Below are 18443 nucleotides of genomic sequence, written 5' to 3' on the forward strand. Positions count from 1 at the left end.
GTGCTGTTGTCACGGTGTATAGTGGTCAGGATAAGGACATCCCTTTTGTCCTTATACTTGACCACCAGCATGTTGTCGCTTCATTGGGCTCTGCTTTTCCCTTTTCTCAGCATTTGCCCAATTAGCGGCTTAGGGAGGCCTCGCTGATTTTTTTCGCACGGTGCCACATGCAGCTGTACCTCTGGCAGAGAGGGCCTTGAAGAGTGGGATGCTGTTGTAAAAATTATCAATGTAGAGGTGATAACCCTTAGCCAGCAGTGGGTGCAGCAATTCCCACACAATTTTCCCACTCACCCCCAGGACGGGGGGACATTCAGGGGGGTTAATTTGGGTGTCCTTCCCCTCGTAGACCCAAATCTGTGGGTGTACGCTGAGGTACTCACACAGTTTGTACAGCTTTATTCCTTACCTGGACCTCTTACTGGGCAGGTATTGTCGGAATTTTAGCCTCCCTTTGAAATCAACGAGAGATTCATCAATAGCGATGTCCCTCTGGGGTGTGTACGCCTCAGCAAATTTTCTGCTGAAGTGTTCAACCACTGGCCGAATTTTATATAGACGATCAAAGTTAGGATCGTCTCGGGGAGGACACTTCGCATTATCACTGTAATGCAAAAATCTTTGTATCCCTTCAAATCGTGTCCTTTTCATGGCCATGCGGAATACTCGTGTTCTGTAGAGAATACTCCAGTACTGACGAATCTCTGTTTTTTTTATTATGCCCATATGCAGCACAATTCCCCAAAATGTCATCATCTCTGCTGCATTTATGGGGGTCCATCTGGCGTATGATGACGTAGGATTTTGAGTGAAAAATTGCTGGGCATGCAGGTTTATCTGAGCCACCTTGAGATTTATTATTTCCTCACTGAAAAAGAATTTGAAGAAGTCAATTTCAGTGAGGCCAGTGGTGTCAAACTGGATTCCTGAGCTGCTGCTGAAATCTGGAATGATGGGCTGAAAATTTTCGGGGGCTGCAATCCATACGGGATCGATTGCTGCAGGAGTTGCCTGGGACCTAGAGCGCCTTGTTGCGGGTCCTTCCTCACCAGATGAGGAGGAGGAATAGAGGAATGTGGGATCTTCCTCTCTGGTTGAATCCGTGTCGGACGCAAGGATGGCGTAAGCCTCCTCTGGTGAATAGCGCCTTGTTGACGAATGGACCATTTTTATTTTTTTTCCCAAACCTCAGGGATGTGTATGTAAGTGGTGCTTTTACACATGTAATGTGTGGGGCTTGTGTATAGGGTACTCTTTATTATAGAAAAATAGAGAAAAAAGAAGTAGAGAGGTAAAATGTAGAATAAAAAATGTAAAGAAAAATCAGATTTGAAAAAGAAGTTTGTATAAAAAAAACAGAAGCTCACTACACTAATGCCCTCCCTATAAATTTATCCGACGCAAATTCTTTTTTACAAAAGAAAAACGGACGTCACCAACAATGTGACGTACGCTCCCCTAATGCACTTTTTATGCAAGAAAAAAAAAGGAAGCTACCTCTCTACCTATAAAACTTATCTGTACTTTTTTTTTCTAAAACAAGATCGGTCGTCACTTATGCTGTGACGCCGGCTGTACTAACACTCTACCACTAAAACTACGCTGTACAATTTTTTTTTATCTAAAAGAAGATTGGTCGTTACTATCGATGTGATGCCGACTACTCTACCTTGCTATGTCTAAAACTATGCTGTACTAACTACTATTATTTTTTTCTAAAATAAACTTGGACGTCGCTTAGACTGCGAAGTCCGCTACACTAACTAGCTAAAAAATTCCAGTGGCGCAGTCTCTGATCAGCAGCGATACTGCTCAAAGTGCTGCGGACACAGGAAGAGCACGAATGCTCTGTGCGGGAAGACGCGCACAGGAAAAAAAGCGTGAAAAAGTGCGCTAAAAATTCAATTGGATGGGGGGACGTCACCAAACACTGACGCCGGCTGCGCTACTTTGCTACGTCTAAAATTACACTATACTGACTACGATTATTATTTTTTTTCTAAAAAAATCGGATGTCACTTGAACTGCGAAGTCCGCTACACTAACTAGCTAAAAAAGAAAAATTCCCGTGGCGCAGTCTCTGGATACTGATCAAAGCGCTGCGGACACAGGAAGAGCTCAAATGCTCTGCGCGGGACGCCGCGCACAGGAAAAAAAGGCGCAAAAAAGTGCGCAAAAAAATCAATGAGGGGGGTCCTGGAACAGTGAGAGGGGAATGGGAAAGGGGACGTCAAACACTGACGCTGTCTACGGTACTTTGCTGAGTCTGAAACTACACTGTACTAACTACGATTATTATTTTTTCTACAAAAAAAAAAAATCGGACTTCGCTCAGACTGCAAAGACTAACTAGTTAAAAAAAGAAAGTCCTGTGGCGCAGTCTCTAATCAGCAGCGATACTGATCAAAGCGCTGTGGACACAGGAAGAGCACGAATGCTCTGCACGGGACGCCACGCACAGGCAAAAAAGAGTGCAAAAAATTGAATTGGAGGGAGGAGAGGGAGGGAACAGGGAGAGGGGATGGGAAAGGGGATGTCAAACACTGACACTGGCTACGGTACTTTGCTGAGCCTGAAACTACACTGCGAACTACGATTATTATTTAAAATAAAAATATCGGACTTCGCTTAGACTGCGAAGTCCGCTACTCTAACTAGCTAAAAAAAGAAAAAGTCCTGTGGCGCAGTCTCTGATCAGCAGCGATACTGATCAAAGCGCTGCAGACACATGAAGAGCACAAATGCTCTGTGCGGTATGCCGCGCACAGGAAAAAAAAGTGGAAAAAAGTGCACAAAAAAATCAATAGGAGGGGGAGGGGGGTACTGGAACAGGGATGGGGGCATGGGAAAGGGTTGGGGGAGGTTGCTGCTGCTGTGTTCACAGGAGTCACACAGCAGGCAGATGGCACAGATCAGATCAGCAGATCAGCACAGGAGGGCAGGAGACCGCAGTGACGATCGCACTGGCCACCATTGGAATCTTTTCTCAGGTGACACATAGGGGCTTAGACCACCTCTCTGCATGCCAAATCTGAGGTAAAGATGGCATGCAAGGCGGTGATCGCTATTTTAAATTAACCCCTTTGGCGCTGATTGGCTAGAAGCTATTGTTCAGCCAATCAGCGCCATAGGGGTTAATCAGGTGAGGTGACGTGGTGATCACCCCACCTACTGTGACGGCTGTGATTGGTGCTACATCACACAGCACCAATCACTTTTTTTTTTTTGGTTTACAACTTTATTGGTAGCAGCGATCCCCGACGTTTATTGGGCGGATCAGCCCCTCGTGGTGACATGACAGGATGGTTTGCTGTTAGAAACAGCAGCCATCCTCACCCGGTCACCGCACGATGCAGCGCAGTGACCGGAAATGGCAGCAGTCCTAGTACGGCGCATGTCAGGGAGGGGTTCAAGTAGCCACCATTTGCTTTGATGACTGCTTTGCACACTCTTGGCATTCTCTTGGTGAGCTTCAAGAGGTAGTCACCGGAAATGGTCTTCCAACAATCTTGAAAGAGTTGCCAGAGATGCTTAGCACTTGTTGGCCGTTTTGCCTTCACTCTGCGGTCCAGCTCACCCCAAACCATCTCGATTGGGTTCAGGTCTGGTGACGGTGGAGGCCAGGTCATCTGGCGTAGCACCCCATCACTCTCCTTCTTTGTCAAATAGCCCTTACACAGCCTGGAGGTGTGTCTGGGGTCATTGTCCTGTTGAAAAATAAATGATGGTCCAACTAAACGTAAACCGGATGGAATAGCATGCTGCTGCAAGATGCTGTGGTAGCCATGCTGGTTCAGTATGCCTTCAATTTTGACTAAATCCCCAACAGTGTCACCAGCAAAGCACCCCCACACCATCACTCCTCCTCCATGCTTCACGATGGGAACCAGGCATGTAGAATCCAATCTGTTCACCTTTTCTGCGTCACACAAAGACACGGTGGTTGGAACCAAAGATCTCAAATTTGGACTCATCAGACCAAAGCACAGATTTCCACTGGTCTAATGTCCATTCTTTGTGTTCTTTAGCCCAAACAAGTCTCTTCTACTTGTTGCCTGTCCTTAGCAGTGGTTTCCTAGCAGCTATTTTACCATGAAGGCCTAAAAATTATTTTCACGGCTCTGCGTTACAAACTGTAGTGAAACACTAAAAAATACACGGAGGACCCCCGAGCATGCTCAAGAAATCTCGAGTAACGAGTAGGGTCTCTCACTCTCACTCTCACTCTCTCTCTCTCTCGTAACTGGTGTTACACATTGCAAATCGCTACAGCGCACAAGTGACAAGATGGCGATAGGCGTCCACGCCCCTAAGACCTATGTCATCACTCTGCCCACGCTCCTTCATTGGCTGAAAAAATGGCGCTAAACGCGTCATACGAAACGCGACTTTGGCGCCAATATCGACGGCCGATCCCACACTAGGGTCGGATTTCATGAAACCCGACTTTGCCAAAAGTCGGAGACTTTTGAATTTGTACAATCCGTTTCGCTCAAGCCTAGTAACGAGTATATTCGCTCATCACTAATCTAGATAAGTTTCTTAGGGGGTCTACTTTCCAAAATGGTGTCACTTTTTGGGGGTTTCCACTGTTTAGGCACATCAGGGGCTCTCCAAACACGACATGGCTTCCTATCTCAATTCCAGTCAAGTTTGCATTGAAAAGTCAAATGGCGCTCCTTCCCTTTCTAGCTCTGCCATGCGCCTAAACAGTGGTTTACCCCCACATATGGGGTATCTGCCTACTCATGACAAGTTGTACAACAACTTTTGGGGTCCAATTTCTCCTGTTACCCTTGGTAAAACAAAAAAATTGGAGCTGAAATACATTTTTTGTGAAAAGTTAAATGTTCATTTTTTTAAAAAAAACATTCCAAAAATTCCTGTGAAACACCTGAAGGGTTAATAAACTTATTAAATGTGGTTTTCCTTGAGGGGCGCAGTTTTTAGAACGGTGTCACACTTGGGTATTTTCTATCATATAGACCTCTCAAAGTGACTTCAAATGTGATGTGGTCCGTAAAAGAAAATGGTGGTGTAAAAATGAGAAATTGCTGGTCAGCTTTTAACCCTTAAGTCCCTAACCAAAAAAAAAAATTGGTTCCAAAATTGTGCTGATGTAAACTAGACATGTGGGAAATGTTACTTATTAAGTATTTTGTGTGAAATACAGTACAGACCAAAAGTTTGGACACACCTTCTCATTTAAAGATTTTTCTGTATTTTCATGACTGTAAAAATTGTAAATTCACAGAAAAATCTTGAAATGAGAAGGTGTCCAAACTTTTGGTCTGTACTGTATCTTTGTGATTTAAGGGCATACAAATTCAAAGTTGGAAAATTGCAAAATTTTTGCCAGATTTCCGTTTTTTTCACAAGTAAACGCAGGTAATATCAAAGAAATTTTACCACTATCATGAAGTACAATATGTCTCGAGAAAATAATGTCAGAATCATCAGGATCCATTGAAGCGTTCCAGAGTTAGAAACTCATAAAGGGACAGCGGTCAGAATTGTAAAAATTGGCCCGGTCATTAACGTGCAAACCACCCTTGGGGGTTAAAGTTGGCTTTTGAGGAGTGATGTCATTTTCTAGAGGCAGCAGCTCAACAGGTCATGCTGATTACCGACCATAAAAATCTGTTGTACCTGGAGTCGGCTAAACGTCTCACTCCGAAATAAGCTAGGTGGTCTTTATATTTTACTAGGTTTAATTTATTTGTCACTTACCATCCTTGGGTTCAGAACATCAAGGACTAAAACCCTTGCTTATGTCCAGAGGAGAATTTGGATAACTTTGAAACACGTTGACTTTGTAACCATTTGAATAAACATTGCATCCTGGACTCCTCCACCTCTTGAGTCCATCTGCGTGAGTCTGCCAGCAGCCCCAGGTAAAAAATGCTTGGAATCCGCACTGCAGGGCTTGGAAGATAGTTCGGATGACCCTGTTCCTATTCTACAAGAGGGATAGGTCATTACCATTGTTTGCTCTGATCTTGAGGGGGAGGTGTTGAAAACTCAGGATGGCGCCCTTGCTTCCTGTCCCTCAAGAAAATTATTTGTGCCTTTTGAATTTGCATCTTAAAATTTTAGGAGAACATCATTATTAGGTACTGGCAGGTCATCCGGGTACCAAAGCAACATTGGACCTTCTTTCTTCTCGTTCTTGTGGCCAAGGTTACATCAGGATGTTGTTCATTTTGTGTCTACGTGCAATATTTGTGCATACTCTAAGATCCCACATACTTGTCCGTCCGAGTCGCTCCTACTATTAGTTATGGATTTTATTACCGACCTTTCATCCGTGGGAAAAGCTGTGATCTTAGAAGTGATGGACAGATTTAGAAGCTACATTTCATTGCCTTACCGGCTCTTCCGAATGCCAAAACCTTGGCTCAAGTGTTTATCAGTGAGCTTGTACAGCTTCACAGGGTTCCCTCCCATGTGGTTTCAGATAGGGGGACCCAGTTTCTTTTTAAATTTTGAAGGGCTTTTTGTTCCTGCCTGGGGGTGCATCTATCTTTTTCCTCAGCCATTCATCCTCAATTGAACAGTCAGACCGAACGCATACATCAAAGCTTGAAGACCTACCCTAGATGTTTTGTTTTGGAAAACCAGAAAGATTGGTCATCTTCCTTACCTTTAGCTCGATTTGCATTAACCCCTTACCGACCTCAGCCATACTAGTACTGCGTAGGTCGTATCTCTTCCTTTGATGCAGTCTCTGGCAGTGAGTCCGTATCAAAGCCGGGACACGTCAGCTGTTTTGAACAGCTGACATGTGCCCGAAATAGCGGCGGTAGGAATCGCGATCCATACGCCGCTATTAACTAGTTAAATTCCTCTGTCAAACGCTGACAGCGGCATTTAACTAGCGCTTCCGGCCATGGCGCTAGAAATGAGTGCACCGCTGACTCCTGTCAAGTGATCGGGGGTCAGCGATGCGTCGGCATAACAACCAGTGGTGTCCTTGAGACCTCTATGGTTGTTGATGCCGGATTGCTATGAGCACCACCCTGTGGTCGACACTCATAGCAATGCAGTATATCTACTACATAGGAGCGATCTGAGCTTCGCTCCTATGTAGCAGAGCCGATCGTGTTGTCAGCTTCTAGCCTCCCATGAAGGCTATTGTAGCATGGCAAAAGTAAAAAAAAATGTTTTAAAAAATTTGAAGGAACTAAAAAAATATGAAAGTTTTTAAATCACCCCCCTTTCGCCCCATTCAAAATAAAACCAAAAAAAAATCAAACCTACACATACTTGGTATCGCCACTTTCAGAATCGCCCAATCTATCAATAAAAAAAGGATTAACCTGATCGCTAAACGGCGTAGCGAGAAAGAAATTTGAATCGCCAAAATTACGTTTTTTTTTTGGTCGCCATGACATTGCATTAAAATGCAATAACGGGCGATCAAAAGAATGTCTCTGCACCAAAATGGTATAGTTAAAAACCTCAGGTCGGCACGCAAAAAATAAGCCCTGTCCCGACCCCAGATCACGAAAAATGGAGACGCTACGGGTATGGGAAAATTGTGCAATTTATTAATTTTTTTTACCAAAGTGGAATTTTTTTTTACCACTTAGATAAAACATAGCCTAGACATGTTTGGTGTCTATGAACTCGTAATGACCTGGAGAATCGCAATGACAGGTCAGTTTTAGCATTTAGTGAACCTAGCAAAAAAGCCAAACAAAAAACAAGTGTGGGATTGCACTTTTTTTTTCTATTTCACCACACTTGGTTTTCTAGTACACAACATGCTAAAACCAATGATCTCGTTCGAAAGTACAACTTGTGTCCTGCAAAAAACAAGCCCTCACATGGCCATATTGACGGAAAAATAAAAAAGTTTTGGCTCTGGGAAGGACGGGAGCGAAAAACGAAAACGTAAAAATGGAAAAGGGCAAGGTCTTGAAGGGGTTAAACAATCGTCGGCATGAATCCACTGGTGCATACGGTTTTCCCCCTCAGTTTTATACTTTCAGTAAGGATGGGTCTTCAGGTTTACTGGGGAGGAACGTTTTTCTTCGTCGCCCTCTTTTGTATGGCAAAGGGTGAAGAACAACCTGAAGGTTTTGGGGGACAGATTTAAATGCGTGGCTGATAAAAAAAAAAAAGTATGCCAAGTCTGGACCCGTATGTAAATGACTTTCTTGTTCTCTACCAGAAATATTAAGTTAAAAGTCTCTTCCTAGAAATTGGGTCCCATGTTCGTTAGTCTGTATAAGGTGGTCGCTATCAATAATCCTGTGGCTTTTCGCCTTGAGTTACCGCAAACACTTAAAATCCACAATGTGTTTAATAGATTGTTGCTCAAATATATGTTGTATCATTGGAACCGTCACCTATACCGACTCCTCCAGTCATGGTGGATGGTAATTTGGAATATCAGATAGCAAGAATTGTTGATTCTATTTTTGCTCGTCGTTCCCTTCAGTACCTGTTGCATTGGAAGGGTTATGGTCCAAATGAGAGAATCTGGGTACCAGCTACAGATGTAAATGCCAGTAGGTTGGTTCATTCTTTCCTTGCAGCTCATCCAGATAGACCTGGTCCTGAGGCCCTTGATAGAAGGGTGAGTAATGTAACAAATGTACTGTGTCCTGCAGAGACCTTTGTGGTATCTGGATCAGAAGATCACAGCGATTGGCAGATCGCAAGTTCTCTTTGTTGGCAATTAACTTGAGTGGACCAGATTGATTTTCAAATAGTGGTTATAGAGTTTGGAGCTCATTTTTGGTCCTGCTGGGATTCCATATGGCTCTAATCTCAGCTGTGACATCTTGCTGCCACTCCCTTCCATTATTTAAACTCTTAGCTCTCTCCTATACCAGTAATAGGTTTTCTATGCTGACTTCACTGGAGAAATTGCTCCAGTTCCTGGAAAAGTTGTTGCAGTTAAATCTGTGGAATTCCATTTGTTGTTTGATTTCTCCCTGTTTTGTCTCCTTTTCTGTGTTTTATTACTGTAGTAGTAGGACTAGTCTCTTTATTTCCTACTCATTAGTCAGGGTCACGAGGGAAAGGACGCGTCTAGAAATGATAGAGACTGCAGGGTTCAGTGTTAGGTGAGTGTTTAGGGGTCTCCCTCCTCCGATCACCTGACTGTCAGGCTCCTTTTACCTTTTTCCCAAAGTTTTTACCCTCTTTTGCTCCGCACGCTGGGCATTTCCCTGCTTCGGCGTGATGCTCGAGCCATTGATTGTTTATATAGGAGACAGCAAGTTGTCTACTGCTACGTGCCAATCTTACCTCCACTAGTAGTTAATGGTTCTTCCCTTCTGGCAACTGCTCTTTACCCACTAAACTGCTCACCACTGTAATGCCATTTCTCCAGTCCACAGGGATCTCTACTGTCGCCAACTCTGCTAACTTCCTACTTAAAGCATGGAGAATGGTACCTACAGCCAGACATCCTTCACCAGCTATACCCTATGATATATGTGCATCTGGTGAATTAATAGTTTAATCACACACAAATTTTTAAAAATATATCGATTTATTTGGCATTGAATATGAGCAGCATGCACAGAAATACATGCGCTTACACATGCTATCAATGAGGCTATTAGTGGTTGTCTGAGTAATGTTCTGCCACACTGAATACACTTGGGCACACAAGATCCACCACTGGCAGCTATCTCTACAATTGCTGACCAACAATGTTGCAGATGTTCTTTGTGGGTCACATGTCTGGAGACTAAGGTAGCACCTTTAGGCCAGGCATAGTAGCACAAGCAACATACAGCGTGGTGTGGTCATGTTGAAAAATAGCTCCTGGTACCCTTTTGAGACTTCATATCACAGCTATCATGGTGCAGAGCAAAATAGTGTGAGAAGCTGGAATAAAGGTCTACCCCCTTTACCTATGAGTCCCACTTTAATCTTAGATGCATTGATAGTCAGAAATTGATATGGAGACCATGTTGACAGAATTGTCATTTACAAGCGAACTTTACACTATGATGTGGAGTGGCATAATGTTCAATAGTCAGACCCCTCTAGCCCTCATTTCAGGTATGCAAAAGCTGTTACGTTGATTTGGTCGAGGAACCAAAGGTACAGCCATTTCTTAAAGTAGCAAGAGCAACATAACAAGCCGAACCTCATGTTGCTCATTCTACTTTGAGCAGCCTTTGTGGCCTAAATGTTGCCACCATGGCCTGCAGCATATCCGGATTTGTCTCCAGTTGAACACATCTGGGACTTCTTTGGTCAGAAACTGCACAGGGAGCTGCCAGCACTGGGTCTTGATGATTTTCCCAAGTGCATTCAGCATGGCAGAACAGTCCTCAGACAAACATTAATAAACTCATTGGTAACAAGCTAATCTTTTATCCATTGGTCATCCACTGGTCCTATTCTCTTTTGATCATACTGGGCGGCCTTTGTATTGGGCATAAGTGAGACATATTTTGGCAAAGCCAAGGCTTTTCCATTCTGAGTTACAGCTCACTTTTCCCGAGCTGGTGGAGCCTCTTGGGTGGTGCTCCATAAAGCCCGTGTTATCCATGTGTGTGTACAGTGTGCGCTCTTCTCAGAAGTTTCTGTCAATCACAAACGTCTGTAGACAGCAGTGGACTTGACAAGATTGCATTTGAATGTCCATAGTCTTTTGTGTTTCCCAATGACACAAGTAATTAACCTCTTTCCGACATCGGGCGTAATAGTATGCCGATATCGGACTCCCTCCCTTTGATGTTGGCTCCGGCGGTGAGCCCACATCTTTTCCGGCACGTCAGCTGTTTTGAACAGCTGACATGTGCCGCTTACAGCCGCAGAAGGAATCGCGATCCTCCCACGGCTGTTACCCGTTAAATGCCGCTGTCAGTTTGACAGCGGCATTTAACGTGTGCTTACAGCCTTCGTGATTGCGGGACACTGATGGGTTGGTATGACCACCAGAGGACTCCTGCAGACCTCTATGGTTGTTAGTGCCGGCTTGCTATGAGCGCTGCCCAGTGGTCGGCGCTCATAGCAAGTGAGCAATTCTGCTACATACAGGTGATCTGATCATCGCCTGTATGTAGCAGAGCCGATTGAGTTATGGCAGCTTTTAGTCTTCCATGGAGACTATTGAAGCATGCCAAAAGTAAAAAAAAAATGTTTATAAAAATCTAAAAAAGATATAAGGCTATTTGCCCACGTTACAGAATATAAGCAGAATTTTCCTCATCAAAACCGGACTCCCTTGCCAGGAGATCCGCTCGCGTTTTTTTCACCTCTTTTTGTGTTTTTATCGCATATATGTCGCGGGATTTTTTTTTGCGTTTTTCTAGCGTTTTTTTCCACGCGTCCTAATACAATTATATAGCAGCAAAATCGCCTCGATTCCGCAAAATGAATGAACATACTGCTTTTTTTCTGCGATGCATTTCTGCCACAGAAAAAAATGCAGCATGGGCACAACAATTGCGGAATGCCATTAAAAATAATGGGATGCATTTTGTAAGCGTTTTTTAAGCGTTTCTGTAGCGAAAAACGCAGCAAAAACTTTTAAAAAACGCAATGTGAGCACATAGCCTAAAAGTTCAAATCACCCCTTTTGCCCCATTCAAAGTAAAGCAAAAAAAATAAATAAAACATACACATTTGGAATCGCCGAGTTCAAAATCGCCAGATCTATCAATAAAAAAAGGATTAACCTGATCGCTAAACGGCATAGCAAGAAAAAAGTAAAAACACCAGAATTACGTTTTCTTGGTTGCCATTACATTGCATTAAAATGCCATAACGGGCGATGAAAAGATCGTATCTGCATCAAAATGGTATAATTAAAAACGTCAGCTTGGTCCGCAAAAAATAAGCCCTCAAGTAACCCAAAATCATGAAAAATGGAGACGCTACAGGTATCGGAAAATGGTATTTTTATTTTTTTTTAACAAAGTTTGGAATTTTTTTCACCACCTAGATAAAAAAGAACCTAGACATGTTTGCTGTCTATGAACTCGTAATGACCTGGAGAATCATAATAAAGGGTCAGTTTTAACATTTAGTGAACATAGTAAGAAAAGAAAAACAAAAAACTAGTGTGGGATTGCACTTTTTTTGCATTTTCACCGCACGTGGACTCCACCCCCCCCCCCCCCTTCTAGTACTCGATATGTTAAATAAGGATTTTTGTGTACTCACCGTAAACTCCTTTTCTCCGAGCCATTCATTGGGGGACACAGAACGTGGGTGTATGCTGCTGCCACTAGGAGGCTGACACTAAGTGATACAAAACAAGTTAGCTCCTCCCCTGCAGTATACACCCTCCTGTTGGCTCTCAGCTAACCAGTTTGGTGCAAAAGCAGTAGGAGATCAATAACATATGAGCGTAATAGCATGTCAGATTATATATGAGAGTATAGCATGTCAAATTATAAAAACAAGCACAAGCTAATAACAGGGTGGGAGCTGTGTCCCCCAATGAATGGCTCGAAGAAAAGGATTTTACTGTGAGTACACAAAAATCCCTATTTCTCCTTCGCCTCTTTCTGGGACACAGACCATGGGACGTCCCAAAGCAGTCCCTGTGTGGGGACAACAATAGATCAGGCCCTGTGTAACCGCTACTTACAAGTGCGCCACCGCGGCCTGCAGAGTCTGCCTGCCCATACTCACATCTGTGGAAGTGTGGGAATTATAGTGCTTCAAGAATGCATGCAGACTGGACAAATCCGCAAGCTTGCAGCCGTGCTTGCCGACGTCTGGTGCCTAGAGCCCTCAGACAGGGAGATAGGCTGACATCTAGCACGGAAGAACTCCTGGATGGTGAAACGAATCCACCAGGCTAGGGGGCCCGAGGATTCATACATTTTCTATATGTACTAGAACCAGCAGCTTGCTGGTATGTGCCCCCTATTTGATAGATGGTATGACCAGTACTGGGGACGTTCTTTGCTTACCATTTTACATCCGCTCTAGGCTTTTACAAACATGGAGATACCCGAGCGGCTGATTTGATGTTTTATTGTGTTCCTGTCTGTCTCATCTTTGTCATGTTGCTATATTTGGCTGTTTGCCGGTATTTATTGTTAGTGAGCTTATGCACAAATAAAGACTTTTTTGATACGATACTATTGGCACTTGAGCTCGACTAAGTACTTTATTTATACTATTGAGAGTATACACTCCTGTTTCTCTTGTAGGTTCATTATTCCTGATAGTAAAGTCTGTCTGGATCAAAAAAGCAGTGTACTGTAAGATCCCCAGGACAAATAAGGTCCCAAAGATCTAACGGTATGCAGTATGGAAGAACCACAGGTGAAGACTCCCTGCGAGGAAGTCCATATTTGCAGTTTTGTTGCAATAAGACGGAAAAATACTAGTACCGCAAGCGAGAAATCCTGACATGGTCAGTGCGGGTCTCCCAGGATCACTGGGGCCCTTCCTGCTTCCAAAAAGATCTCGGAAGTAGTGGAAGAGGGGTTATGGAAATTGGTACCATGGAAGAACAGAGCATGCACTGCGATGCTCTTGGATCTCGAGTACATTGGCGTTCAGTTTGGACCTACATCTGGAGTACTCCAGATCTGATGGAAGACTACCGGGTGAAGTTACCACTCACTTGAGGAGAAACCCTGACGGCTGAATATGTCTGCCGCCCAGTGTCCTACTCCAGGGATATGTACTGCTGAGATCACCGAATGATAGATCTCGCCCATCAGAGAGTGTGAGGTACCTCGGCCATGGCGCTTGACTGTGGGTACCTGCTAGATGATTGACATATGGCACAGCTGTGGCATTATCCAATTGAAGACGGATGGGGTGACCCGCCTGAAGGCAGTGGATCTGCTGTAGGGTAAGCCGTACCGTTCGGATCCCAAGAGCAATGATTGGGAGAAAAAGACTGTCATTGGTATTCACTAATAACTATTGGACCAGGAGAAGGCCCTGGATGAGGAAGGAGCTCAGAGACTACCGTTTGAAAGCCTGATTGACTTGCTGAAAACAAGCGAAGCGAAGGAAACTGCTTCCATTGTCATCACTATTTTTCCTCAGAACCCTCCCAACTAATCGAATGAACTGAGGGGATGAGTGATCAAGTGCGCAAGCTCCCTGTTGAAGGGCCACGACCTTGACTCGAGAGAGAATTACCATCCTTCTTGTACAGGATCATCCTCAAAAAGGATCAGCTGGGCTGGAAATGAGGAAAACTTGCCTGAGTTTAGCTGCCAGCCCAGGTGAGAGGGTATCGCAAGTGATATAGACCAGTGATTTTCAACCTTTTTTGAGCCGCGGCACACTTTTTATACTTAAAAATTCTCAAGGCACACCACCAACCAAAATGGCACAAAATGGTGCGTCCAGGTTTGAGATGAAAGTCTGCAGTCATTCTATGTGACTGCAGGCTTCTGAATTCTCACAGCGCAAGCACTGCACACTTTCAGGATTCTCCCTTGCCGGTGGCCAGAGTGGACGGTCATGACAGCACAAGTATGTGATTTGGATACTTCTGGCCACATTCTAACTAGACGTGTCCGGCCTCAGTCAATTCATTTTCATTGAATGAGGCCACACATGTCTAGTCAGCACGTGACCGCATGTATGTAAATCACCAACATCAGAGAATTATGATAGCAGTGTGCACTGTGAGAATTCAGAAGTCTGCAGTCACATAGTATGACTGCAGACTCATCACAACCTTGGACATCCCCTTTAATGTTCCTAACAAATAAAAATGAGAATTAGTATCACAAAAAAAAACACATTTACATCCAGGTACCTGATAGATGACGTTGTTTGTGGAGTCGCCTCTTTCTTTTCATCTTCACCTTGTCCAGATGCCATGATGATGACTCTTCTCATCCACCGGCAGAGCTCGTTTCTGCAGACTTCCATCTTCTCCTGTCTTCTGCAGCACATCCCGACACAACACCCTTAAAGATAGCAGTGTTATTATAATGCTCCGGAATAACAATATCTGCCCTAGGCTGAGCCCCTGAGTAAATAATTGCCCCTCACTTTATTCCCAGCACATAATATGACCCTCACTGTCCCTCTTATGGTACATGCCATCCACACTACCCTCTCTCTCTTTTCCATACTTCACGCTGCCTTCTCATACTGTGTCCCTCATAGAGAGCCCAGTCTCTCTACTGTGCCCCTTCATTACACTCCTCCTACTTACAAAAATAGGGAAAAAGGAAAAAATGGGAAGAAAATAAGTCAGCTCACCAATCCCTCAACAGTGCAATGATGTCCATGCACGGAGCCGCCTTGGTCAAGGGCGTAGTCCAGAGCCAGCAATGAAAAAGAAAAAATAATCTCCAGCATGGATCTTCTAAAAAGTCAATTTATTGAAAACACTTTAAAATGCAAACATTTGCAAAAAAGAGATGGGGGTCCCAGGTGGTCAACGCCGACGCGTTTCGACCATCAGGTCTTAGTCATGCCATGCCATTACCCTCACACTACTCAGTACCTATTATGTGTCCACTCACACTTTCATCCCCCCATACTGTCTGCACACATTTCTAATAGCCTCCTCCTGTACATCCCCCCCCTGCTAACATACCCCTTTGCTCTCTCCATATTTCCTCCTCACACATTCCCCCCTCACACATTCCCCCGACTCCCCATACTGTCCTCACACATCCCATCACCGTTGCTCCCAGTACTGTCAGCACACATTTTTCCCCTCGCTACTGTGTCCACCCCATCTCCCCACTCACCCCCACAGAATATATCCACTCCCCTTCCGATAGAATAAATCCATCCCCTTCCACACAGAGTAAATGCACCCTGCCCCACACATGCTAAATAAATTCCAGCCCCCCCCACGTACACACTGAATAAATCCCCCCCACACACTGAATAAATCCCCCCACACACTGAATAAATCCCCCCCACACACACTGAATAAATCCCCCCCACACACACTGAATAAATCCCCCCACACACTGAATAAATCCCCCCACACACACTGAATAAATCCCCCCACACACACTGAATAAATCCCCCCACACACACTGAATAAATCCCCCCACACACACTGAATAAATCCCCCCACACACACTGAATAAATCCCCCCCACACACACTGAATAAATCCCCCCCACACACACTGAATAAATCCCCCCCACACACTAAATAAATCCCCCCACACACTAAATAAATCCCCCCACACACTAAATAAATCCCCCCACACACTGAATAAATCCCCCACACACACGTAATAAAAAACCCCCACATACTCCCCATAAACCCGCCCCACGCTGAATCTTCGGTGTCTTCAGCTCCACAGCACAGGAGCACTTACCACCAAGTGTCTTCTGTCTCCTGCGCGCCGGATAGTGACGTCAGCAGCGTGATCACATGACTTGATCACGCTGCTGGCGTCGCTCTGACCCAGCGGTCAGAGCCTCAATTGTACTCGCAGCTGGTAGATGTCTGCGAGTACAATTGATCTCCGGGAGCCGGCGCGCTGCAGCTTCTCTGTGCCGGCTGTCAGCTTGACAGTCGGCACAGAGAACAGCTGACTCCTGTTCCCCGCGGCACACCCGACCATGTGCCGCGGCACACTGGTTGAAAAACACTGATATAGACGACTCAGCGTAGTCCTGGGAGATCGTCTAGAAAGTTGACCAAATAGGGCAGGACGACCATGCTTCTAGGGTGCAAGAGGAACATGACAACCGCCGTGACCCTTGCGAACACTCTGGGTACGGTAGCCAGGCCGAAGGGCAAGGTCGTTACTTGAAAATGCTGTTCGCGGATGGAAAGGCGAAGAGATTATTGTAGAGGGGGAAAAATAGGAATGTGAGGGTAAAAATCCCGAATGTTGATGGATGCCAGAAACTCCAACTTTTTCTGTTGAAGTAATGGCTGAGCGGAGGAACTCCATCCGAAAAAGGAGGACCTTGTCAAAGATTGTTAGAAGTTTGAGGTTCAGGATTGGTCTTACTTTTCATTTCCCCCTTTTTGGAACCAAGATCCCTTAGATGTAGACTGTCCTGGACAACCCTTCCACTGCTGGTGGGGTCTGTAGAAAAGATTCGATCCTTTGTTAGTCTCCCGCTCAGAAGATTTGATTGGCCAGCTGTACTGTCTTCGGGGAAAGGTTACATGTGTGAATCGAAGGAGTTAAGGTCTCCGACCAGGAGACTATTGTTCAAGCAACCCATGTGGCAGCTAAGGAAGGGTAGTGTCACGCCGAATACGGCGATAAAGGGGCAGGACGGCGTATTTGGAACCCGCACCTGTCCCTGCCACTATAGGGGCCCTGGCTAACCCTTATCTCGGGGGTACCCTTGAAGGTAGGGAGGCCAGAGCCGCCAGCGTAACCCTGTCTCCTATGCAAACCCTATAGTGACCCCCACTCCCCCCAAGAGTGGACTGCACCAGTGTAAACTATAACAACTTACAGGAAAACAAACAATGAAAAGGAAACCCAAACTTAGCTTAATTCAGCAAGAAACAGCACAACAGGGAGAAACACCAGATTAAACGAACACAGCAGAAGATCAGCAGATCCCAGCTAGATCCTACTCCTGGCTTGGTCGCTGAAAAATGAACTAACACCAACAGTCAGGTGATGAACCAGGTGACCTTTAAAAGGATGGAGGGAGTGGTCATCACAAGCATCAGCTGACCTAGAAGCAATGCAGTAACATCAGCGGCCACCGGGGGAAAGAAACTGCATTAACCCCCGAAGACCAGAAAGGTAAAAGGGTCTTTAACTGAAGCAAACCAGATCTGCCACAGATCCAAACATGGATCGTGACAGGTAGAGCGCTGAACCCGAAGCCACAAGACGGAACGAACCAGATTTGCAATCCTACCGTGCGTGGTATTTTAATTGATGACACATCGGGCAGGGATACTGGTAGGTATACCACAAGAAAATCTACCCCGTTAGTCTGCCAGAATGCAGGGGCTGCATCCATCAGTCAGGAAAAAAAAGTCTCTTGCCATTGTCTTCGTGGAGTAGAAAATTAGGAACCCTCGATCTTCTTAACAAGGAAGTGGAGAGGAGTCGTCCGCCTTCTTGCATCATCCGCTGAATAGTGTGGTGATCAGACCAGGTATGGCATCCCACGTAGAGGCTTCTGTCCAGTGAATCGCTCGTCAATTTGGTTGACGATATAAATAGGCGAGACCATCTTTTTCTGAAGCTCTGGCAATCCAAGACCATATTTGATCCATATTCAGAGCCTTGTTCTCAGCAAATCATTGGAGAGAGATCAGGAAATGAAACTTCCGTTTTCTAGATGCCTGTACGTTTCTAGACGTCTGTACGTTTCTAGAATACTTGCGGCCCCTGCTAGCCGACGGCTTCCATGTAGGAGAGGGACCATGTATATCGGTCCATCGAGCACTCCGAGCCACAGAGGGTTCACAGTGGGATTCAATCTCTTGGTCAGAGAAACCATGGATTGCGGTTAGTGACAAAGTCCACTGAGGGGGACTAGGTACTCTGGGATAAACTGGGATCAGCTGCGGAGGGCT

Source organism: Ranitomeya imitator, chromosome 2 (genome assembly GCF_032444005.1).
Source record: "Ranitomeya imitator isolate aRanImi1 chromosome 2, aRanImi1.pri, whole genome shotgun sequence".
NCBI lineage: Eukaryota > Metazoa > Chordata > Amphibia > Anura > Dendrobatidae > Ranitomeya > Ranitomeya imitator.